This window comes from Canis aureus, chromosome 21 (assembly GCF_053574225.1).
Source record: "Canis aureus isolate CA01 chromosome 21, VMU_Caureus_v.1.0, whole genome shotgun sequence".
NCBI classification, from domain to species: domain Eukaryota; kingdom Metazoa; phylum Chordata; class Mammalia; order Carnivora; family Canidae; genus Canis; species Canis aureus.
In genome coordinates, this window is record NC_135631.1 from 40,296,934 (window position 1) to 40,323,248 (window position 26,315).

Below are 26,315 nucleotides of genomic sequence, written 5' to 3' on the forward strand. Positions count from 1 at the left end.
TTTGATTGCCATTTTACTAAAGAAAAGAAAATAGATCATATACACAGAACATATGAGGTTGTTCAGTTTATCAGTAGTGTTTGCCCAATAATGTCCATTTTCTGTTACCTGTCATCTGATTTTTGCCAGGTTGCATAAGTGGTAAATTAAAAACTCCAGAGAATTGAACCCAAAGACAATATGCTTTCCACTCAGCCAAACCAACAAACTTAAATACCCTTTAACACTATCTAAATGGCCTACTCTCCTCTACAATTCCTGTGAAAACCACAGGCGTTTAAAAACTTTTCTCAATCTTTTCATCTAAAAATTTTCAACCTCCTTCTCCAAACCTTTCTCTCTCTCTTTTTTTAAAAATATTTTATTTATTTATTCATGAGAGACACAGAGAGTGAGAGAGGCAGAGACACAGGCAGAGGGAGAAGCAGGCTCCATGCAGGGAGCCCGACGTGGGACTCGATCCCGGGTCTCCAGGATCACGCCCTGGGCTGAAGGTGGCGCTAAACCGCTGAACCACCCAGGGATCCTCTCCAAACCTTTCATAAGGAACTGTTTATGAATTTCCCATTATACATCATTTGGAATTATTTTGTAAATACTCCCCATTGGTGAGGAGAGCCACCATCTGTAAAGATGTGCTGACCTCTCAGTGTGCCTTATTACATTGTTCTAATTTAGAGCTATGAATTTTACATTGACATCTACATGGAATCCTACAGAAGGGGCAAAATGTATGTAATTGTCTTGTTTGTTAGATAGAAGAGAAGCCCTAGAACCAGTTCTAGTCTGGGGTAGGCCCTGGTCCTGGGCTTGGCCGTTGGGTCACTTTACCTCTCCCCTGTTAGTGGCAAAGGCTCTCATCCCTACATAGTGATGAGAAGTAGCACAACTATTGAGTTTTGTGTGGAGAAAATCAAGATCCTCAGCTGTCAACTCTAAACATGATAGAACACGGCTATTCTAAGCCCATTCCTAATATTTACCCCAAGTTGGTTTATAAAGATCTTTGAGATTCTTTTTTTTTTTTTTGATCTTTGAGATTCTTGAGGAAACGAGGACTTTATTTTTGTGAAAATAAGAAAATACTATTTTTATGCATTTTTCAAAGACTGTAGGATGGAATTTTTAAAAATGTGTTTGGCATAACATTTAAGTGAATATTTTCATTAAATAAAAACAGCCAAATCAATTTCAGCAGTGTTCAGAAGACCAGAAAATAATTTGTATTTACCAAACAGAAAAGGACAGAGACCAATGGAGAAGAAAAAAAAATATATGAGTGTAACCTTTTGGGTGACTTAGAATTAAAAAACAAAAACAAAAACAAAAGCAGAAGTCCTAAACGCAAATGAATTTTATTGAAGGAAAAAGAAGATACCTTGTACCAGATATTTTTTCAAAATTCAATTTGGGAAAGAGAATATTTAGAAAATAAAAGTCAAGACAAATTAGATTTATAAAAACAGCCATAATTAAACTAATACATTCTCTGTTTTTATTGTTAATATGAGTGGCTCAATTGTGGACCTTTCATTAAGAGAAAGATTCAGAAAATTGAGAAAAGAATCCAGTGAGGAGAAAATAAATAATACAAATTATTAAGGGAACAATGGAATTAATTTATGAGGAAAGATTAAAGTAGCAAAGGACGTCTAGCTTTGCTTACAAGTGACTCAGGGGAGTGATAATAACAGTCTACAAACATTTAAAAGGTGTAAAACACCAAGAAGAAAGAGGAATTATATAGTATGATGCCACATGGGTAAAATCAAAAATAACAGGATAAACGCAAAAAGGCTATCAAAACGGCTTCCAACCAGTGAATACTTCAGCGACTGAATATTTACTCCCACTAGAAGTGCTGTAGGTTTTAAACATTGGGGTTTTTGATCAAATAAAACATAAAAAGGCCCTCTTTGTTATTACTTATTAGTCTCCTCACTTAGTCCATGAACATCCCAGATCCAAATTCCAGGGAGGTGGATCCCACAACCTACTTAAGGTAAATTTATACAGAAGTTTAAATTAGGAAATTGTGTCAAGCTTACTTAGCCAAGGGCTTTTGCCAGTAATCTTAGCTGATGCTGCTCTAGCTCACCTTTATCTGTCACATTTGATTCTTTCCTTGAGACCCAGTGTAGATATTATACTGGAGAACCCTTTGGCACCAGGTGAGGGCTGGGCCTTGGACTTGGGTCCTCCCGAGATGGAATGAGGATGGCTGTACCCTAGGATGACAGCACAGTGTGGTGGAGTCCTGAGTCTACCTGTCTGTCTCCCCTGCGAGACTCTTTACTCCTTCAGGGCAAGAACTGTGTCTTATTCATCTCTGCATCCCCAGCACGTCTCAGGGCACTGTGCACAAAACAGGCACCCTAAAAGTCTACTACATGAATGAATGAATGAATCAATGAATCAATGAATGAAGAGAAAAAGATATAAGTAATGACAATATTATTCAGTTCTTCTTTTGAATGCATTAGTTTGGTCTCTGGGTAAGTTTTTGATTATTAGATTCTTTGTAGCATTGTTTGCATTTAAAGATACCTTTGAAGGAAAAAAAAAGAAAAGGAGGAGAGAAAGACTTTAAGGTAACCCTCCAGGATTTTGCTACAATTTGTGGTTTTGGTGGCACTGGGGTTCCAAGCATGTCCTCTTGCGAGCATAGGATCCCCTCTCTCTTTATATGGCAATATGCCTAGGGTAGAGGTGCCATACCTGTGCTGTGGCTAGAACAGGAGTTGGCTAAAGCAGAGCTTTGGCCTGCCACCTTGTTTTATATAGCTTATTATCTAAGAGTTATATTCATATTTTTAAATGGTTGAAGAAAAGCAAAGGAAGAATAATATTTTGTGGATCCGTAAAAATATAAGAAATTCTAATCTCAATGTCCATTGATAAAGTTTTATTGGAACACAGCCATGCTCATTTGTGTACATATTATTTATGGCTGCTTTGGTGCTACAACAGCATAATTTGAGAAGTTGAGAGAGATCTATGGCCCATACACCTACAATGTCTACCTGGCTGTTTAAAGAAAAAGTTTGCTGATCCTTGCTCTAGGGAGATAATAGAGTTCTACAAACTGTTGTGAAGAATGGTATCTTGATTAATAAGCTAAATCTTTAAAGATTTTATTTATTTATTTGAGAGAGAGAGTACAAGCAGGGTGAGGGGCAGAGGGACAAGCAGAGTCTCTGATGCATGAGAGCCCGACCTGGGGCTCTATTCCAGGACCCTGAGATCCTGACCTGAGCTGAAGGCAGATGCTGAACTGACTGAGCCACCCCAGGCATCCCAGTAAGCTCAATCATTAAATAGTTATTTAAATGAGATCACTTAGTTAATTGTTTTTGGATTTTCTTACTTTCTGTGATAGTTATTGGTGAAATAGGCATGGTTTAAATATTTGAAACTAAACATTTTTTCATTTTCAAAATGTAATTACATTTAATGAAGAATCTCTGAAGTTGGACTCTTAGCCAAATGAAGCAAAGATTTGTTCTTTAATGCTTAAATTTTTTTTTAAATGATCAATGATGATTTGATTATACGTTCATTTTTACTCATGTCAAGTTGTTTGGAAAATGCATCATTTTAGAGACAGTGTTTTGAGGCACAAAGTCTGGCTTGAGAATCAAGGTTACTGACTTTTGAGTCTGGTTAGTAGCAATAAATCACAGTAGTCACCTCTCCTGTCATAAAGAAAGAATCTGAATTGAGCCATAAAAGTGCAAGACAAACTACACTAGTTCAAACTAGCAGGTTCTGTCGCCTTGATGTTTTGCCTCTGCCTGTGTCAGAGAGGAGACTTTTTAAGAGGCAAAGTAGCTGAGCTCCATGATTCTGACCTGAAAAATTCGGGTGAGTAGGTGGTACCTTTCTTGCCAGTAATGAGCCACCTAGGAACCTAGCTAAATATTTATTGAGCCATTTTGTATTTTCATCCTATGCTATCTTATAGGGACCATACATGCCTCGATTTCATAGCTTATTCTCCAGGTAATTTAAACAAAAATAATCAAAGAAACATCTGTGGAATTACCTAGATAAAGGGCAGGAAAGTTATGTTGTTCCCAAATTTGTAGTTTCACCCTGGTGTATTGCTGATAGTTGGCATTGACTGATCAAGTCCATATAACCTACTCAACAAGTAGTTCCATCTACTTTAGTTATTTTTGTTTTTCAGGAGAGATGTGTGAGGGAGTGAGTGTGTGTGTGTGTGTGTGTGTGTGTACATGCATATATGTGTCCATGTGATTGTTTCTAATAAATTCAGATAGGTAGTTTTCAAGATAGTGTTGATACTATTTGTGAGATACTACTTTTTACTTAAGGTAAAATCAAGATGGGATTTGTCAGTCTGTTTTTCTAATGAGTAGATTTTTGAGCCTACAAAAACAATTTCAGTGGGATGGAATTAGAGAGTGAGGTGAAACTGACATTTGAAATATTATTTTCAAAAAAAAGAGAAATATTATTTTCTCCTAATGAATATTTTATGGTGTAAAAACAGTTATTTCTCCCCCCTGTACTTTTACTTATAAATAATGTAGAATTGACTGAGACTAAAATGTTTTTCATTGCTGACTTCAGCAGTACATTTAATACCTAATTTATCAGATGACCAGCAAAGGAAAATAAAATTCAGATGTTCCCGAGTAATGATAGCTATCATTTACTGGGGAATTCTGTGCCTGGCATTCTCTAATGCGTTCCATTAAAATTCTCCCTTAATCCTGTCAACAGTCTAATGAAGTAGGTACTGTGATTATTCTCATTCTATAAACTGGGGCAAAGAGAGGGTAAGTTGTTTAAAGTAACTGTGGATTTAGGATTCAAATTCAGACTGTTTAAATCAGAAGTCTGTGATTTTAACACTATGCTATGCTGCCTCCTAATCATTATCTTGCTGGCAACTTTTTTTTTTTTTTTAAAGTAAACTCCACTCCTGGTGCAGGACTCAAACTCACAACCCTGAGATCAAGGGTTGTGTGTTCTACCCACTGAGCCAGGCAGGGTCCCCTTCCTGGCAACTTTTTAATTACAAATTTTGTTTTTAGAATTTTGGAACAAAACATTTAAAGCATGGTTATATTTGAGACCATTTGGATTCAGCCTGCATTAATTGTTTTTAACATGTTAGATAGACCCTAGGCCAGTGATGTTCGCTTCCTGTAATTCCCTTTAATCCTCATAAGAGTGTTGAGATATAAGATTCATTATTGTTTTATAAAATAGGAAACCAAATTTTAAGGACATTAGCGGGTTTCCCTGTGTTAAACAGGTAAAGCAACAGCCGGAATTCTCACACACAGCAACTCTCAATGCATCTGGCTGGGGATCTCTTTTTCCTTTATTGTCTTCTAGATAAGGATTCATTACTTTCAACAAGTATGCTGTCAAGTTGGAGTCGTTCATAATTTAAAGCTTTCCATTTATTATGTAGCCATTCTCCACCTAGATCCTTGCCAGTTGAGAGCTGTTTAGTGAGCTGGGACCTGTATGAACAGAAGCATAATTGTGCTACAGATACATTCCTATTTGTCTGGAGAAGACGGTGAATCTGAAGATTGCAGACTTGGACCAGTGAAGCTTCCTTGCATGCAGGAGATAGGGGGAGCGCTTTACCTGTGGAATCCAGGTGGAGATAAACTTGTTTACCTTTACAGAATTTCGGACGTGACACTAGCAGCAGTTGTCCAAGAAAGGGTCAAAGTGATAATCGATTATGAATTGCTGCCATAGATTAAATGTCTGTCCCCATTCATGCCCCAGATTCATGTTAAAACATAATCCCCAATGTGATGGTGTTAGGAGGTGGGGCCTTTGGAGGTGATTAGGTCATAAAGGAGACTCCAGAGAGCTCCCTCACCCCTTCAGACATATGAGGACACAGCGAGAAGATGGCTATCTATGAACTGGGAATTGGGCCCTTACCACACACTGAATCTGCTGGTGCCTTGACCTTGGACTTCCCAGTCTTCAAAACTGTGGGAACTTCTGTTGTTTATAAGTCACCCTATTAATGGTATTCTGGTATAGCAGCCTGTACAGACTATTGCCTATTTACTATATGCCAGGAAATTCATGTTGAGTCTTCAAAATCATTGTGGGATGTTATAACTATTTCTATTTTAACTGACATATTATCACAGAGTCAGAGGGTGAATAATATGCCCATAGTTATATAGTAGAATTCAAACTATAGTTGCACTATTTGATTCTATGAATTTGATTTTAGATACCTCATATAGGTGAAATTATGTAGTATTTATCTTTCTATGACAGGCTTATTTCACTTATTATAATGTCCTCAGGGTTTATTCATGTTGTCACTGATTACAGGATTTCCTCCTTTTTAAAAGCTTAATAATAAATAATATTCCATTGTGGTATAAACCACATGTTCTTTATCCATTCATCTGTTTTTTATTTTTATTTTTATTTATTTATGATAGTCACACAGAGAGAGAGAGAGAGGCAGAGACACAGGTAGAGGGAGAAGCAGGCTCCATGCACCGGGAGCCCGACGTGGGATTCGATCCCGGGTCTCCAGGATCGCGCCCTGGGCCAAAGGCAGGCGCCAAACCGCTGCGCCACCCAGGGATCCCCATTCATCTATTTTTTTAAAAAAAAGATGCTATTTATTTATTTTCGAAAGGGAGAGAGCAGGAGCAGAGGGAGAGGGAGAAGCAGATTCCCCACTGAGTGGGAGCCCAAGGCAGGAGTCAATTCCAGGACCTCAGGATCATGACCCAAGCCGAAGGCAGACACTCAACTGATTGAGCCACCCAGGCGCCCCTCTATTCATCTGTTGATGGGTGTTTAGGTTGTTTCCACATCTTGGTTATTGTGAATTATGGGAGGAAATATGGGAGGAAAATATGGGAAATATGGGAGTGCTAATATCTTTTTGAGATACTAATTTTAGTTCTTTTTTTTAAGAGTTTTGTTTGTTGATTTGAGAGACAGAGAATGCATGAGCAAGGGAAGGGGTAGAGGGAAAAGGAGACAAGCAGACTCCCCGCTAACATGGGGCTTGATCCCAACACCCTGAGATCATAACCTGAGCCAAAATCAAGAATTGGATGCTGAGCTAGCCACTGACTGAGCCACCTAGGTGCCCCACTAATTTTAGTTCTTTTAATAAATATACAGAAGCAGTAGTTCTATTTTTAATATTTTGAGGAACCTCCATACTGTTTTCCATAATGGTTTGCCATTTTGCATTCCCACTAACAGCACACCAGGGTTCTGATTTCTTTATATCCTTGATAACATTTGCCTTTTGTTTTTTGGTCATAGCCATCCTGGTAGATGTGTGGTGATATCTCATTGTCTTTTAATTTGCATTTCCCTGATGATTCGTGATATTGACCAATCTTTTCTATTTCAATTGGTCATTTGCATGTTTTCTTTGGAGTTACTGTTCAAAGAACAGAAAGTTTCAGTTAAGCAAGATAAATAAGCTCTAGAGATCTGCTGTATCACATTGTATATACAGTCAACAATAATGTATCCTTAAAAATTTGTTAAGAGGGTAGATCTCATGTTATGTTCTTACCATAAAATAAGTTTACAAAAGAAAATTAGGTGATTTAAAAAAAATTATTTACTTATGGGGTGCTTGGGTGGCTCAGTTGGTTGAGTGTCGGACTCTTGGTTTCCGCTCAGGTCATGATCTCAGGGTTGTGGAATTGAGCGCTGTGTGGGGTCCCACACTCAGTGCAGAGTCTGCTTGTCACTCTCTCTACCCCTGCTGGTGGTTTCTCTCTCTAAAATAAATATATACATACAATCTTTTTTTAAAAGATTTTATTTATTTATTCACGGGAGACAGAGGCAGAGACATAGGCAGAGGGAGAAGTAGGCTCCCTGTGGGAAGCCTAATACAGGACTTGATCCCAGGACCACAGGTTCATGCTCTGAGCCAAAGGCAGATCATACCCTTAAAATCTTAAATTTTTTTTTAAAGTTTATTTATTTAAGCAGTCTCTGCCCTTCCAGGTGGGGCTCAAACTCATGACCCCATGATAAAGAGTTGCATGCTCTTCTGACTGAGCCAGCCAGGTGCCCCCGAAAATTCAGTGATTTCAGTAGAAAAACAAGAAAGGAGCAACAGTTTAAAGGGGAAATAGATAAAAAACACAAATGTGGAACATGTAGAAGTCTAAGATGTGATCAGAGAGGAAAAAACAACAACAAAAAAGACGTACTAGGAAAGAGTGATGTTAATAAATTCAAGGATAAAAGGCGGCAAAATGAAGATACAAAGTCAAAAGGTGACCAGCTGGTGTAGTGAGGAAAGAAAGAGCATATAACATTGTTACACCGGGGAAGGGAAAGGAAGTAGTGGGGGGCAAAACAGGAGTTCTGCTTTGTTTTTAGGTAATATAACCAAGCTGTTTTACAATTTTCATCTTTTTTTAAAAGATTTTATTTATTTATTAGTGAGAGAGAGAGAGAGAGAGAGAGAGAGGCAGAGACATAGGCAGAGGGAGAAGCAGGCTCCATGCAGGGAACTTGATGCGGAACTCGATCCCATGACTCAGGATCACGCCCTAGGCCAAAGACAGATGCTCAACCATTGAGCCACCCAGGCGTCCCCAATTTTCATCCTTTTAAACGGAGGATAATAGGCTCATCATTCAAGAAATTTAATGTATATTTTTCAGATATGCTGAAACATGGATGTATACTAAATTTAAATTTAATTTAAAATTCAGGGCAATTTTTCATTATCCAAGTCTAAACTACTCTTGGCATAAAACTTAGCTTTGACCCAGCTACAGCTTAAAAGAATTACTATTTATTTATTTATTTATTTATTTATTTCTGCAAAATGAAGTAAGGCAGCCCAGACAGCTTACAAAGTGGCTATGAGCTTTTATAAAAAGGTAGATTAACTCACAGAAGGAGCTTACAGTACAGCTTGATTCTTCTCAATCCTTGGCTACATTATGTAATTTGAAATAAATTAAGATTAACTATTTCTCTTTACCTTATTAAAAACAGAATCTTTAATCTCTTTGCTAAATTGTGTCCTCAAAGTGCTGATGTTCAGATTTAATTTCTAAGATTTACATAATTCCTAACAATAAAGAGCATACATTTCTTTTGTCTAAAAAAAAAAAAAAAAAAAAAAAAAAGCTGAACACCCAGTAAGTGGCGCAGCCTGCAGTTGGACCCAGATGGTATTATAATTCTAAATCCAGTGATGTTTGTTTCAACATCCTGGTTGTCATCTTATTCACTCTCTGGCTGTGGAACTCCAATCGGTTACTTCTGACTTGTTCTTCTTTTGAGCCCTCTTCTCAAATGGGATGGTCTAGGAAACCCAGAAATTCCTTGCTGCATATGGTTGACCCATCTGCTTGGATCAGCTAACCCAGAGACTTTTCTTTTTTTTTTTTTTTTTTTTTTTTTATGATAGGCACACAGTGAGAGAGAGAGAGAGAGAGGCAGAGACACAGGCAGAGGGAGAAGCAGGCTCCATGCACCGGGAGCCCGACGCGGGATTCGATCCTGGGTCTCCAGGATCGCGCCCTGGGCCAAAGGCAGGCGCCAAACCGCTGCGCCACCCAGGGATCCCCCAGAGACTTTTCTTAACCAATGCTGTTTTCCAACAGTATGCAATGACTCAGACCATTATTTTGAGTCTTGAACCCCCCCCTCCTTTTTTGGCTGTAATGGCATTTCTAATCTATATAAGAGTAGTGTGTTTAAAATATATTTTTTTCTCATTTGTTATTTTAGATTCCCTTTATTATTCAATTTTAGCCAATGACAAGGGTTAATTTTTGAGCCATCTGGTTCTTGTGGGACAGGTTTTCCCCAGGTTGGATTTAACTTTCACATGTGAATTTGTAGTGTTTATACATACCAGCTAGTAGATTTGCTTGCCAAATCTTAAGATATCTGGAATAAATTTGATGTGGTCTTCTGCATCTCTGAAATATTGATCAATGTTGGACAATGTGATACAACTCTGATGTTCTAACCATCGTGTCATGTGAATTGAACAGATTACCTCCATGAGCCCTATCTTTGGAGATAAGCTCTTGAACCAGACAGTCAACTATCTGGTCAAATTAATTGTATCACAGATTAATAATGCTGATCAATAGAGTCTGTCTCAGAAAGAGCAAATTGGTTACAATACACATGCCAATTCTGAACAATGGGATAGGGGCTATCAGGCTACTTGAGGCAGAAGGCTGAAACATGTCCCCCATTCATTGGAATGAGTGCTGTGACAAACTGACAATATCTACCTTTTTTTTTTTTTTTTTTTTTTTTTTTTCCCCCGCTGTGAGGGGAGGGAGGAAGAAAGAATGAGTGGCAGCTCTAGTCAGGTAATTGTTTAACCCTGTTGAAAGGGAGGAAAGTAGTTCCCAAACCCTACTCTTTGGTCTTCCTACATCTTGCTTTCATAAAATCTACCAAAAAGTTTAAAACTTATGTGTGTGTGTATGTCTGAAAGTCATTGTCTTACAAATATAAGAGAATTTTGGGTGAGCCCTTGGCATTGCTCTGATTCTTGGAAGATTTGTTTCTGATGAAGCATAGACTTAAAAAATATATTTATTTATTTATTTGAGAGAAAGCGAAACAGCACCCGTGGGGTTATGAGGGGGAGGGCAGAGGAGAGAGAGAAGGAGACTCCCTGCTGAGCAGGGAGCCCAATACAGGACACTATCCCAGGACCCTGGGATCATGACCTGAGTCAAAGGCAGACACTTAGGTGACTGAGCCACCCAGGTGCCCCCAAAATAGACTTTTTAAGAAATGGAAAATGCTGGAAACTTAAGGGAAATTAAAAATCTTTCATAATTTCACTACCCAGGGATAAGCACTGTTGGCAGATGTTATCCTCTGAGCAGATTGCAAGCATTTTCCTGTTGTTCAGTAGTCTTGAAAATAAAATGAATGCATACTATTTCACTGTATTTAAATAATTGAAATATTTTAAATCTCACCTTCTTTTTGGATGTTTAGGTGCTTTTTTTTTAAAAAAGAATTTTATTTATTTATTCATGAGAGACACAGAGTGGGGGGGCGCAGAGACACAGGCAGAGGGAGAAGCAGGCTCCACGCAGGGAGCCCGACGTGGTACTTGATCCCGTGTCTCCAGGATCACACCCTGGGCTGAAGGCAGTGGCTAACCCACTGAGCCACCCAGGCTGCCCCCTAGGTGATTTTCAATTAGTTGCTCTTACAAATAATGTGACAAATATCTTTGAACATAAATATTTGCTTGTATGTCTGACAATTTTTCTTGACTCCTAGAAATGGAATTAGTGGGGTGTTATAAATGAGCAGGTTCTTATTACAGACCAACAAATTTCTTTTAGAGAGGTTGTATCGATTTGCTCTCCTGCCAAGTTCCTTAGGACTTACACCTCTCAGAAAGCAATGCACGGCTGGTATGCTTCCTTTCTCTTCCCATTCCTCCCTTCCTGGTTCCTGTGGTTTTCTGCCTGTAAGAATTTCCAAATGAATGTAGCAGGAAGCACCTGAAGAGAAAGGATGGAGCCAGTGCTTGGTGACAGTAGGCACATGCGGCAAGTACATGGCAGAGAGATAGTACAAAGATTTTGGGTTGATTCAGGTGCTGGATTATTGAAGCCAGGTGGCAAGGGTAGTGGGGGCAGGAGCTCAGTTGTGGGGACAACATCCCTCTTGTCTTCCCGGAGTCCGTGGTTATCTCAGTGGGAGGTGTGTGGCAAGCTCCATTTCTGGAGCCATTTCATGGCCCTATGAGGTCTCTCTGTCTCTCTATCTCTCCCTTCCTTCTTCTCCCCACTGTGTGTGTGTGTGTGTGTGTGTGTGTGTAGAAATGTAAGAGGGATAAAGAAAGACAGTCAAGGATTGATAACCAGATACTATTTCAAGCAAAATATTGGTGTATGTCTTCCTTCCTTCCTTCCTTCCTTCCTTCCTTCCTTCCTTCCTTCCTTCCTTCCTTCCTTCCTTCCTTCCTCTTCCCTCCTTTTTTTATAATGTTGAGGGGAACACTTATTTCCTACCCCAGCTTTTTCCATGTGGAGGGACCTCTTTTTTTTTGTTTTGTTTTCCTTTTTTTAAGGATTCTATTTATTTATTCATGAGAGACACAGAGAGGCAGAGACACAGGCAGAAGAAGAAGCAAGCTCCCTGCAGGGAGCCTGATGTGGGACTCCATCCTGGGACCCCGGAATCACACCCTGAGCCAAAGGCAGACACTTAGCCACTGAGCCACCTAGGTGCTCCATCTTTTTTGTTTTCAATTGCCATTTTTTAAACAATGTTCATTAAGTTTAACCCCCACCTCTGCACCTGGCTTTTTTGAGATATAATTGACAGATAACATTGTGTAAAGTTAAGGTGTACAACATGATTTGACACATTTAGGTATTATGAACTGAGTACCACAGTAAGGTTAGATAACTCTTTCATTACATTGCATAATCGCCTTTTTTTTTTTTTTTTGGTGGTGACAGCACTTAAGATCCACCCTCTTAGCAAATTACAAGTTTATAATAAAGCTTTGTTAACTATAGTAACCATACTATACGTTAGATCCCCAGAGTTTATTCATCTTGTAACTGGAAATTTGTACCCTTTGGGGAACCTCTTTCCATTTCCCCTACCTCCCAGCCACTGGCAACCACTCTTCTATTCCTTGTTTCTATGAGTTTGGCATCTTTAGATTTCACATGTAAGTGAGATGCAGTATTTGCCTGTATCTGACTTATTTCATTTAGTGTAATGCTTCAAGGTCCATTCATATTTTCCCAAATGGCAGGATTTCCTTTGTTTTTATGGCTGAGTAAGATTCCATTGTGTATATATACTACAACCTCTTTATCCATTTATGTTAGTTGACACTTGGATTGTTATCATGTTTTGACTATTGTGAATAATGCTGCATACTGCATGAATAACGAGGTGCAGATACCTCTTTCAGTTAGTGATTTTATTTCCTTTAGATATATACCCAGAAGTGGGCTTGCTGGATCATATGGTAGTTCTCTTTTTAATTTTTTAAGGGACCTTTGTACTGTTTTCCATATTGGCTGCACTGATTTACATTTCCCCCAACAGTGCACCAGGGTTCCCTTTTCTTTACATCTTGCCAGTACTTGTTATCTCTCATCTTTTTGATAATAGCCATCCTATCAGATGTGAGGTGGTATCTTCTGATTTTTAGGAATAGCATTTGAACCCAAACCAGGAGACTTGGTCCGGATTACTTCACTAACCAGCTACATGACTTGAACAAATTATGTAACGTGTGTCTGTGTTATTCATTGAAAAACCTATCCTACCTCCACAGGGTTGTTATGAGAATCAGCTGGATGACATAAAAGTAATGAATGTGAAAGCAAGTCAAAAGTTAACATAAATATAGGGCTGTTAGTGACTAAAGAAAGTAACAATCCACAAGTTGAAATATTTTGCCGTTAAACTGACCCACCAAATCATTCATAGCTATAACACATCGTATTAAAGATTCAAACAAGGTCATGCAAAGGACATGAGTAGTGCATTATTTTGTAGCACCGAGGAAAATATTAATATCGTGTTGATTAATATGGATCATACAAAGATAATCACCAAATGATCTTAATAACTCAACAAGGAAGCAGCTAAGAAGCATTATTAGTAAACATGTAAATTAAAACACTTGAAATACGGATTGGCAAAGCAAAATGTCTAATGCTGATAAAGCTTGAGTGTCTCAATGTGATTCTGAATGATTTTTCAGAAATGTGATTCATCTTTTCAACCATCCGGGCAAAATAGGACCCAACCAGGAATTATTTTAATGGAAAGTACCTCCTCCTGTGATTGAAAGACTGAGGAAGAGAAAAGACATATTGACTATGCCTTCATAAAAGTAGATGCTTTCTAAGTGGATTAATTTCAGTGAGAGTATTTTAATTAAAAGATAATATGAGCTTAGTTGTGTGGAACATGTTATAGCTGTTCTCATGCTTGTCGGTGATCAGTTGGTTTTGAATGTATTTAACTTTTTGATGTATGACTTAGAAGTTCAGTTCTGAGTGCCAGTAGTCTTTTTTTTTAACTGATAAGAGTGCTGATTACTTATCTTTATATGTGAGAGGATTAACAAGATATAGCTACAGTGCCAATGACTGTTTTATGAACCTTGAAGTCATTCCTTGGTATGAGGTTATTTTGCTCTGATGTGTTTATGTTTTTTGCAGTGTAACAACCAGAAGGGTTGATTGGTAGACCTCTAGGTAGACCTAGAGATGGCTGGAGGGGAAACAGTTGGTGTCAGTTTTTGGAATTCGATAGTCTTAATTCTTTGGGACATGCAGGGGAAATGTCTGTCCTTTAAGCAGCCTTCCTACTTTCCTCCTAAAATCATCCATCATAAATCTAATTGAGGTTGAGAATAATAATTTTGTACTCAGAAAACAAAATTTGCTCTTTCCAACTCCTTTCTTTAATGGTTGTGAGTTTGTTCTAATTTCATTTCAGGCTCTCAGAATATCAGCAGGACAAATAGCACACATGTGAAAAGAAGTTCAGACAAGGGTCGTATTGTAAATAAACCAAAGGATTATTTTCCTTTTAGAAGTGGTACTGCAATACTGCAAGTCAGCTGTTAAAAAGTAAAACAAAAACCAAAAAAAACAACAATTCTTTAAATTGGTGCAGTCTATAGACCTGGATTTGCTAACTCCAAAAAACACACAAAGCAAGAAGCAATATTTTAGATTCTTTTTAAAAAATCTATTTCAGAAAATGTGGCTGTAGTTCTTTGTGCAAATCTCTTTCAGACCGTTCAGATCAGAATAGGAAAACATTGGCAAAAAATTAAGGCAAAAGAAACGAGGTTGTTCTCATTTTATTGTCTTGGTCCCCTCTCTTATCTGCCAGCAAACGGCACTGATCTAATATTTAGTCAGATCTCCCCTTAATTTTAACAGGAGGTGTGATTTAGCCACACCTACTGTGGTTTTTGAGCACTGTATTAAACTTTCAATATACTCCGTTGTTCATTTAATCCTTGCAGCAATTCCAGAGCGGGCATGGTTCTCCCCATTTGATAAGTGAGAAAGCTGAAGTGAAGACAGGCTGGATACTCGCCCGTAGCTTTGCAAACACTGAGGGATAGAGTTCACACCCAGAGCCCTGCTCTTTACCAGTCCTCTCCACTCCCCTGCCTTCCTGTGTGAAGATTGTCACAGAGGGGGGGCACTAGAAACTAGAATTCCTCATCAATTATTCAGAATAAGCCTAGATAACACAAAGCATCAGATAGTGAAATCATACTCACACATTTTACATTTTTATTTAAAATGTTTTAATTAAAGATTTTAAGGATTTTATTTATTTATTTGAGAGAGAGCACAAACAGTTGGGAGGGGCAGAGGGAAAGGGAGAAGCAGGCTCCCCACTGAGCAATAAGCCCATGTGGGGCTCCATCCCAGGATCCTGGGATCATGACCTGAGCAGAAGCTAGACACTTAACCACCTGAACGAGCCAGCGCCCCATTACAAACAATTTTTTAAGGCAATCTTTATGGCCAACTCATGACCCTGAGATTAAGAGTCACATGCTCTATGGCCTGAGCCAGCCAGATGCCCCCATACTCACACATTTTGAAGATGCTAATCCAGTGTTAAGCTTCACTAGTAATTTCAACGATATATAATTGCAGGGCCCAGGCTGAGCTGGGAGTGGTGTTGGACCTCCAGTGTGGCACCCTGGGTCATTTCTTGCTCCACCAAGATATACTCTTAGACAGGGTCAACACAGGAGGTTTATAAGTGATGGGTAGAGTTCACATCACTTGCACAGAAGAAGGATCTCCATTTTTATACTAGAGAGTTCCATAGCTTATGTGACATTTTCTATTTCATGCCCCATAAATCTGCAGATTCCAGGTATGGGAATTCTAGGTAGCTGCTGGTCCCTTTTCAAAATCAGAAATATGCCAGACAAACAGAAGGAGAGAGGGCCTTATTTGTTGCTACCTGCAGATTCCTTCCCCAACAGACCAGTCAGCGTGGTAGCCAACATCAGCCAGCAGAGTGAGACCCCAGGTGGGACTGTCCTGCTTCTTCCCTTGGATGAATTAGTTATTATTGAACCCATGTTGCCATAAATGTCATGATGTAGGTAACCCCTCCCCCACCATGTTTGTCTCTGCCCAGGTTATGCCTATTCCCCCAGTAGGCCCTTGCCCTTTGGTTCTGCTTCTCTGAATCATCACCATCTACAAATAGTTACAGTGGTTAAAACTTAGAAAGTTATTTATTTATCTGGAACTCTTCCAAGGTCTTTTTATATTAATTCATTTAATCTTCAGAGGAACCCTAGCATACCTGTTTTGTAGTTGAGGAAACTGAGGTACAAGCAGCAAGATAACTTGCTCATGATCACATAGTCTGTCCAGGGTAGAGTGGAAATGGGAACCCAGATGATATGGTGCCAGAGTCCATGTTCTTGACCATTAAAGGAATTCTACTCCACATCCCTGACCTCCAGTGAAACCTTTCTGGGATGCTCCAAATGGTGGTTCTGCGTGGCAAACCTTCTGCGTGTACTCATAGAAATACCATCTCACATTGTTTTTAGTATCCCAAGGTCATCATTGGTGGCCCCTCTTCTCTTCCCATCATGGTCAAACAGCAGGCAAAGCTTCCAGTACATGGGATCACCTATTTTTTGCCAGGAACCCTATTTTTACTTTCCATTTGACCCACTGTCCAGATGAATTTCTTTTCTGCAGATAAAATGATTTAAAATATAAGAATCTCTCATTCATTAGAAAAGGTAGGCTTTTAAAGGTACGATATTACAGTATAGATGAATACTTAAGTGAATTCTTTTATCTCTTCTAAATGTGGCACTATATTTTTTCATTATTTCAGTGAAAGAGAACTGTATCACACAAAAGTTTTTCTTTAAAACCTGCTCATTGGCATTTAGCATGAATAGTAGATAGGGAATCAAAGTTATGCCAAAAATGATTAACCATTAGTCACAGTGACTTTCATATTTTACCCACGTAAAAAATATGCTCTTAATTAGAATTTCCCTTTTGCTTTTTAAGAAAAATACAGAGCTTCAGGAATAAGAAGAGGAAATTGCCACTGATGAGTTTTTCATGATCCCCAGCAGAGGAATTTCTGTGTTGATTTTTAAAAGAATCCTACAGAAGGAGAACATTGTTAGGCGTCTCCTAGAGTTCTGGGGAGCCTCTATAGTCTGAGCAACGTATGATTGTGCCCAGCTCTGAGGACAGGGAACTCTGAAATGAAACACAGCTGTGATATTTTTAAGAAAATTGTGAGGGAGACACTATGTGCAATCAATTAAATTGTTCTTTTCCCCTTTCAGAAGACAGAAACAATTTGTAAATGCAGAGTTGCTGTTAAGACTGTAAATTGGCTAGAGTATCTGTTTATGCTGTTAGATTTATGCACAACCTGTAGATGGCACAAACAAGGTCTTATTGACCTTAGCGGCCAAGCGGTGATCCAAAAACAGGCTCATTGCCTTCAATTTCATGCTGCCAACCAGCGGTCTTAACTTTTTGGTATTGAGGGTTGAATTCTCTTACTAATTTAAAAAGGACTTTGACAAATTCAGAACATGTTGCCATCTAAAAGTTGTATCCACCATTCCAAATGGGTGTATTTCCAATATTTAATAATGGCATTGCTTAGTGTGTTTGGATTTAATGATAGCATTCATTCAGAAAACAAATTGCCCCATGTAGCTAGACTACCAGTAAATGTTAACTCTGATTAGCATATAATTGAGATCATGCCAGAAAACAATAAATTCAGAAATTGATTTAAGAGCATAACTTAAAAAATCATCAATTGGTATCAGTTTGAGCGGAGCCAAGAAATTGGAAATAGAAAAATGGGAGAATAAATTCTTAATCCTACATCAAGTATACTTGCTTATTTGTGCAATTATCAATGATTTAACCATTCAACAACAAATATATGTTGAGCATGGTTCTGTTTGTGTTGTCCATACTAGATGCTAACAACAAGACAGTTAACATATAATCTTTGCCTTGAGAGCTTGGTTGGTTGGCTGTCACTCCTTACTATTCTATGAATGATGCTTCATATTTTATTTCTCAATACTAGAGTGTTGGTATTCCCTATGTCCAAACACTATTATGAAATTCCTGCTAAGAAAATAATAAATTACAGTATCAGATTAAAGGCAGACTTTGGATCATTTATTTTTTCTTTTCTACCTCTTCTGCAGTTTTTGAAAATTAAGAGACTCATATAATGTGAAAGATAGTTGTGAAAAACTAATAAACCACGGCTATTCCCTCACCCCAACCAATACAACATGGTGTTCTCCTAGTGTTACTTCCCTTTTCTTGGCTACCTAAGTACATATTTTCATATGCCTACAACCCTGAAATGCATTCCATTTTATGGTCTCTTTCAGTGAGCCATCAATATATTTTTAGGTAACAGATTTTGGGGGAACAGTTAGTTCTATGTTAACAGAAGAACTGGACGGAAAGTACAGTGAATTCCCCTGTTAACCCCCACCCCCTGACCTGCAGACAGTTTCTTCTCTTAATATCCTGTATCTCGTGGCATGCTTGCTTGTTAGGGTTGATAAGTCAACATTGACGCACTGATAGTAACTAAAGTTTACAATATACCTTGGGGCTCATTCAACAAATGTTGTACATTTGTCCTTTAATAAATGAATGGATATGGGCAGCCCCGGTGGCTCAGTGGTTTAGCGCCGCCTGCAGCCCGGGGTGTGATCCTGGAGACCCGGGATCGAGTCCCACATCGGGCTTCCTTATGGAGCCTGCTTCTCCCTCTGCCTGTGTCTCTGCCCCTCTCTCTCTGTCTCTATGAATAAATAAAATCTTAAAAAAAATGAATGGATAAACTGTGGTACATCTAGAAAAGAGAATATTATTCGATGATAAAAAGAAATGAGCTATCAAGATGAGAAAAGATATAGAGGAACCTTAAATGCATATTGTTAAGTGCAAGAAGTCGGTCTGAGAAGGCTACATACTGTATGATTCCAACTATATGACATTCTGGAAAGGCAAAACTATGGAGACAAAAAAAGATCGGTGGTTGCCATGGTTAGTGGGGAGGGGAAGATGAATAGGTGGAACAGGGATTTTTAAGGCAGTGAAACTATTCTGTATGGTACTGTAAGAGTCGATATATTAGACATTTGTCAAAACCTATAGATATGTAAGTTGTTTGGGGATTTTATTTTTTAATGGAGAGAGACAGAGGGGAGAGGCAAAGGGAGAGGGAGGAGAGAGAGAAGCAGGCTCCATTCCTAGTGCAGAGCCCAGTGCCTAGTCCAGTGATGGGCATGATACAAGGACTCAATCTCATGACCCTGAGATCATAACCTGAGCCAAAATCAAGAGTCAGCTACTTAACCAACTGAGCCAGCCAGGGACCCCGATATATAAATATTTTTATACTTTTGAATAGTTGTAGAACATTCTTTTTTGGAAGCAATAGAAATATAGCCAATTCAAGTAGAAAAAGATTTATTAAGGGACAGTAGGTGGCTTCTAGAATTTCCAGAAGGGCTATAGTTGACCTGAGACTCCAAGGCAATGTTCCGGTCAGGTTACAACCATTAGGAGTAAGGATGCCCTACCACCTGCCACCAAGCGCTAGACATTGCAGCTTGCATTGGAGATATGCTGGCGTGCTTCGAGTAGATACTACGTATGGTTGCATTGTGTCCCTCCAAAAAGGTAGATTGACATCCTAACCTCTGGTACTTCAGAATGTGACCTCATTTGGAAATAGTTGCAGAGGTAATTAGTTAAATTGAGATTATACTGGGGTAGGGCAGGTCCTTAATCCCACATGACCAATAGTATCCTTGTAAGAGGAGAAAGACATGCAAGGAGGAGATGGCCATGTAATGAGAAAAGCAGAATGTGGTGTGATGCAGCTACAAGCCAAAGAGTGCCAACGACTGGCAGCACACATCAGAAGCTAAAAGAGCAAGGAATGATCCTCCCCTGCATGTTTCAGAAGGAGTGTAGCTCTGTTGACACCAATTTTGGACATCTGGCTTTGGGACCACGGGATAATAAATTTCTGTTGTTTTAAGCCATCTGGCTTGTGGTATTTGGTTATAGTAGCCCTAGCAAACTACTAAACCACCTACTACCATATCACCTACTCACTGCCCACCCTCCTCATACCCCTCTTCCCCTGTTAGCTCCAGAAAGAAACTGGGCCTCTTCCCTCTTTTGGGATCATCTGCTCTCCTCGACAGCATGGCAGGAGCATCTGAGCAGTGAATTCTAGGGCATATGCTCAAATGCCAGGCAACCAAAAAGAGTGACAAATGTCCAATATAATTGACTTCATAATTATGAATTGTATTATTTATTTATTTGAGAGCAAATGAGTGTGTGTGCATGTTGGAGGGGAGGGGTAGATGGAGAAGGAGAGTCCTAAGCAGACTGCATTGAGCATGGAGCCCAACATGGGGCGTGATCTCACAACCTTGAGATTATAATCTGAGTTGAAGAGTCACATGCTTAACCAACTGAGCCACCCAAGCGCCCCTATATTTATAATTTTTAAGGGCTGCATAATATTCCATTGTGTTGATACCATTAATAAAAAGTTTTTTCCACTTTAATCGAGAAGTTAGAGTAACTTTCAGATTGCTGGTTTTTACATGGTGACATTTGAGGACCTGTAAGTTTTTGCTACTATTGAGCTTTATCTTGAGTGGAATATTAGAGCCTTCATGACTACCACTGCATATTCATAGATTCTATTTTGAAAGCAGTTTACAACTTCATAAATAGTATAAATGTGTGCCTGCTTCTTCATAATTCCAGTATTAAATGATTTTTTAAAAAATATTTTTTTAACTGGTAAAAATAGGTATAAAGTGGTACCTTCCAGTTGATTTGATTTAATTTGGTTGATCTTTAAAAGAAATAAATATTTTCTACATGTAGTTTACAATTTGCATTTCTGGACAGCAGACCATGTGCTAACTGTGCACTGCACATGCATTATCAGTTTAAATCCCATGAGATAAATACCCTTATTTTTTTGGTTTTATTGATGAAAAACTATATCTCAGAGAGGTTATGTAATTTACCCAAGAACACACAGGCACAATTGGCAGAATTTATAGCTTGAATCCTTGTTTTCCTGACTCTAGAGCCCAGGCTCTTTACCATATTTGAGGAAACTGTCTCACACAGTAAAACTAGCAGATCCCATTTGGTTGCAGTTTAGAATGCAAGTTGGAAACTGATGAAAGATAAACCAGAAGAAGAGGTATATTGACGAAAAACTATGGAGTGTTGGATGAAGGATTTTGAGCTCTAGTAGGGACTAGAGTGCTGCTGGTATTCTAAAGCAGGAGAGCGAGAGGTTCGGAGTGTTGCTTTGGAAGGATGATCTGGTGACATTGTATAGGATTTATTGGAAAGAGAAATACCAGAGTTCAGGGGTTCACTTAAAGAAATAATAATCATTGACTAGTAAGGTAACAAGAACTTAGATATAGTCAAGAGATTCATATAGAACAACTGTGAATTTGAAAGACATTTCCAAGATGAGTGAACAGAATTTAGTGACCCATGGAAAAATGGAGAAAAGAAAATGAAAGTCAAATGAAGTCAAAGATGTACCAGTGTCTCAGATCTGGGTCACTGGAGGATTATGATACCATTAAAATCACTTACATAGATGTTAGAAGGAGAGTGGGTTTTAGGGGGAATATTATAATCTTGCCTTTAAACATGTTGATTTTCATGTGGATGTCTTTATCAAAAAGTTTAAGAATTCAGAACTAGACCTTGGGGGAGGAATGAAGCTAATGCCACAGATTTGAGGGTCCTCTGAGTAGAAATATTAGTTGAAGACAGTGGCCATATGCATTGACTGAAGGCAAAGCAGTAGGGGATGAGCTGGAGGCTGGAAGCTGGGAAATATACTGAATGGAAGGGAGGAAGGAAAGGGGGCAGGGAGGGATACAAACAATACCTGAAAATACCCCAGTCATACCCTTGACAAATTTACTCTCATCTTCAGGCCTCAAAGTGGAAAAAAACAAGTTCAAGAAAGGCAAAGGCAGAGGAGCACTTACTAGTCGAAGACTTTGGCTCCAACCCCAGAAAAAGTCCAGGGGCCTAGACTCGGCCATGTGGAGGATTCCATCTGCCCAGGCTGGATAAGTCTTAGAGGCCAGAGGCAAAGCAGGATGGAAAACACTTTTCTGGGCTTTTTTCCAATTGTTACCACCAGGCCTTCTTACTGCTTTACCACACAGAAGGAAGAAAACCAGAGGGCCACACTAGCAGTGGAGCCCATCCCACATGCACAGCGAGTGGTTAGCAGAGTCCACGGCAGCCTTCCCTCTGCTTGTAGATGAAGGAAGCAGGACATAGAACAGTTAAAGCTACACTCTACCTTCTGCTTAAGAAAGAGACAAGACATGGGGACAGGTGGGTAACAAAGAAGCTCATCAGAGAGGAAAGAAGAGCTGAGAGACAGAGAAGTGGTAAGTGTCAGCTCCATAGAAGGACGGAGGAAGGCCAGCCCTGAAGACAGGTACACATTTAAGTTTTAGATGGTTACTGGTGGCCTTCCAAAGGGTGGGTTTAGTAGAACAGTAGGTTTGAATCAAATGGCTAGGATCGAAACATAGGGAGGTGGGAGGCATGGAAAAGAATCAATGTCAACCATACTTGGGAGTAATTCTGGATCCAAAGGAATGAGATGGGCTAACGACCCCAGGACCTAGCCAGCCTGAGACTTCAAAGACGTTATTACTGTATGTTGTTTGAAAGGTGGGGAAGGCTGGCCAAGAGAGGAACCTACAAGTAGAGTAAGTTTATGCGAAAGGGAAATGTGTACCTATTAAAGTATGATCCTGAAGGATGTGAGAAAGAATAATGCTTATGGTGCAGATGTGCTGATGGCCTCCTGTTAGCAGGTGATTGTTAGGGAAAAGACCCAAAGAAACACAATGGGGAGGAAGAAATGGGCTGAACAGGCCTGATACAGTGGAGGAGCATTGCATTGGATGGGGGAAAGTCATATAGAAGTCTTCTTGGGGAGAGGCCAAGAAAGGATTTTTTTTCCCCCAGAGCATCTTGGATGAGAGGAAATGAAGTCTTCACCAGGGTTAAGAGGCTTGGCCAGGAAAGTCAAAGAGAAGATGATAGCTGTCAACACTGGAAATAGAGAGTTAAAGTACTGCAAGAGAAAAAAAAGCTCAGCAGAAAAATACAAGGGGGGAAGAATAATGTAAGTCATCAAGACACATTGGAGGGAGAGATGGATTTTGAAATTGTTTAGACGTGGAAAGCAAAATTGCCATAGTCTTCTTAATGATGGTCTCTCTAATTTCCAACTACCCCCAAATAATGAGGTTAGGCTATGTGACTTGTAGAGATTCACTTCACTTCACCTCTCATTTATTGCAAAAATAATTAAGCAAGAATTCTAGAGTTGAACTACTCTGACTTGCCTGGGCCTGAATCCCAGCTCCATGGTGTACTGTCTCTCTGTGACTTGGGTAAGTTATTCTTTCTCTAAGCCTCAGTTTGCTCCCCTGTACAAAGGGGATCATAGTACACTGCCTCCCTCATGATGAAGATTAAATATGGTGTTAGACCAAAAAGAAGGGTCACAGAACTGGCAACTAGTACACAGTTGTTAATACTCCCGGTTACCATGATGACGGTGGTGGTGATGGCCAACTACACTGGAAGCTCAGAGATGGATAAAACATAGTCCCTGTTCTCAAGGACTCAGAGGCCATTGGGAAAGATATTCACATCTCTGAGTTAACCCACAGTTACATGAAAATTAACTGATTCTTTGAGCAAATAGTTATTGAGGCCCTCTCGATGTTCCTGGTGCTGGGGATATGTTGGTGAGTGAAAATCCCAAGATTCCTTACCCTCAGGTAGTTTGCATTAGGGGAAGGGGAGAGAAGAATAATAAATAAATGGTAGAGCAAATAATTACAGTCTATTAGGAGGCTATCTGTGTAAATGGTAATGGAAATGAATGATAATGGAAGCTAATGGTAATGATAATTAGGATGAGGAGCAGTGATGGGTTTGCCTGTTAAAATAGAGAAATAGTGATGAAGGTAGGCCTTGTTGAGCAAGATGTGTGGGGGTTGTGATGCACAGTTATAATGAAGTCATCAGATGGGTTAGTGCTTCTGGAAGTACAGACGTAGGCTGTCCAACTTGACCTGGCCATGAGAGAAATTAAAGGGTTCCCAGTCTAGAGGATGTCTGTTCTAGAAAGGGCCAGCAGCCATCATCAGAAAGGCTGAAAGAATGTGCAAAACAGCACCGAGGTTCCTCAAAAAATTAAAAATAGAAGTATCATATGATCCATCAATTCTACTTCTGGCCATAAACAAAAGAAAATGAAGTCACCAACTCAAAGAGATATCTGCACTCTCATGTTCATGGAAGCATTATTTATAGTAGCCAAGACACGGAAAAACCTAAGTGTACATGCATGGCTAAAGAGAATGAGGTATATACAGGCAACAGAATATTATTTAGCCATAAAAAGAAGGAAATCCTGTGTCATTCCCAACATCATGGCTGTACCTTAAAGATATTATGCTAAGTGAAAGAAGTCAGAGAAAGACAAACTCTGTATGATCTCACTTATACAAGGAATCTGAAAAAAGCAAACTCATAGAAACAGCGAACAGATTGGTGGTTGTCGGAGGTGGGGGTGAGTAGGAAAAGACTGGCCAAAGGATATAAATTTCTAGTTCTAAGATGAGTAAGTTCTGGAGATCTAGTGTACAGCATGGTGACTGTAGTTAATGATACTGTGCTGTATTTGTGCAAATTGCTAAGAGAATAGATTTTAAAAGTTTTCAACACATGTATACACACACACATATGCACACACACACACTAAATCTGTGAGGTGGTGGATGTGTTAACTAACCTTATTTGATAATCATTTTGTAATAAGATATATAAAATTACGTCGTTGTACACTTGGAACTTAGGTGATGTTGTGTATCCATTGTATCTCAACAAAGCTAGGAGTAAAAAGTGAAAGAAAAGCTGCGTAGAACTGGCCCATGGAGAAGGAGTAGTCTGGGAGGGCTTTAATTTTGTTAATAAAGGAAGCAATACGATACACCCTAATGTGCTCTCCTAAAACAGAACATAGTAAAAAAAAAAAAAAATCACTCAACTAGTACTTTAGATATGAAGCGATCCTGTGAATGCTTTTCTCCTGTACGAAAAGGGGGGGGGGGGCTTTAGTTTATAGTGTTTTTCACATTAAGTTTATTCAGACTGTGGCTACCTTACCAAGTGTGTGATTTACTGGTATTATTACAGAGAAATTGGTTTTGTGATTTAGCTATCTCTTGGTAGGCATTTGCTTGCTGTGCAAGAGAGGGCAAGACCCACTTGGCTTGAGGTACTTCTGCTGGGGAGCCTGAGAATTGTCTGTTGTAATTCACAGAAATGCTGCTGAATGAAGGTCCCAAAAGAAAGAAGGCCTTCCACTGAGGCACAGAAGAGACTCATGGGGTCTGCACCAGAACTAGCCAGCCTTTGAATTTGTTCAGAATGCTCACAGCTTTCCCTTACAGAGGAGGTTATGTAAAACCAAAGAAAGATACATAATAAAAGGCTAGACTACCTGAATAAATCCATTGTAGCCTCCCAAGCCACACATCCAAATATTGGTTTATCTAAAAGGTCAGTCAGCCAGGTCTGGAGACATTTTTGGTTGGATGTCAGTTACTGACGTCTGGTGCGTAGAGGCTAACCCTAGGGTATATAGATGTCAGGGATGCTGCTGAATTGCCTGCAATGCACCGGACAGCCCCCATCACAAGGAATTGTCCAGCCCCAGTCATCCTCCTGCCAAGGCTAAGGATGTGAAGCTGGGAAAGGAGTGAGCAAGACATGGAGTACACACGGGGCAGTGAAGAGTGGTGGAGTGACTTGATTGTAGAGTCCAGTAAGGGGGAAAGTGTCCTGGAATTGTGGAAAGCAGATGCGGGGGTGGAGAGTGGGAATGCTTCAAAGGATTTTGTGTGTGTGGGGGAGTGTTCCAGTTATTGATATCGACAAAGAACATTGGTAGATGTGAACTTGAGCATTCATTCCAACGTGTAGTGACTTTGTGATCTTCATCAATTTCTCTGGGCCTGTCTTATCTGCAAAAACTGGATGTTTTCCTCATTTGTCTCCTAGAAATATTGAATGAGATGGTATACGTAAGCTCTTTCCTTTTGTTTAGATGCTGATGATGTATTAGGT

General features: G+C 39.4%; 1 protein-coding gene and 2 long non-coding RNA genes across 6 annotated transcripts in view; 2 read left to right on the forward strand and 1 right to left on the reverse strand.

The window, feature by feature from the left end:
• The window catches only part of LHFPL3 (LHFPL tetraspan subfamily member 3), a 560,027-nt gene that overhangs the window by 64,516 nt on the left and 469,196 nt on the right, over positions 1–26,315 (forward strand). The gene's annotated exons all lie outside the window — the stretch shown is intronic.
• LOC144292940 (uncharacterized) lies at positions 5,421–5,815 on the reverse strand. The gene is made up of 2 exons (XR_013360343.1): positions 5,632–5,815; positions 5,421–5,501 (listed from the first exon to the last, which is right to left on the reverse strand). It is a non-coding gene; the product is annotated as an uncharacterized LOC144292940 (long non-coding RNA).
• On the forward strand, positions 5,864–25,707 carry LOC144292939 (uncharacterized). 2 transcript variants are annotated; one of them, XR_013360341.1, is made up of 4 exons: positions 5,864–5,993; positions 22,078–22,546; positions 23,136–23,295; positions 25,510–25,707. It is a non-coding gene; the product is annotated as an uncharacterized LOC144292939 (long non-coding RNA). The 2 variants fall into 2 exon arrangements; XR_013360342.1 differs by having other exon boundaries at positions 5,877–6,031.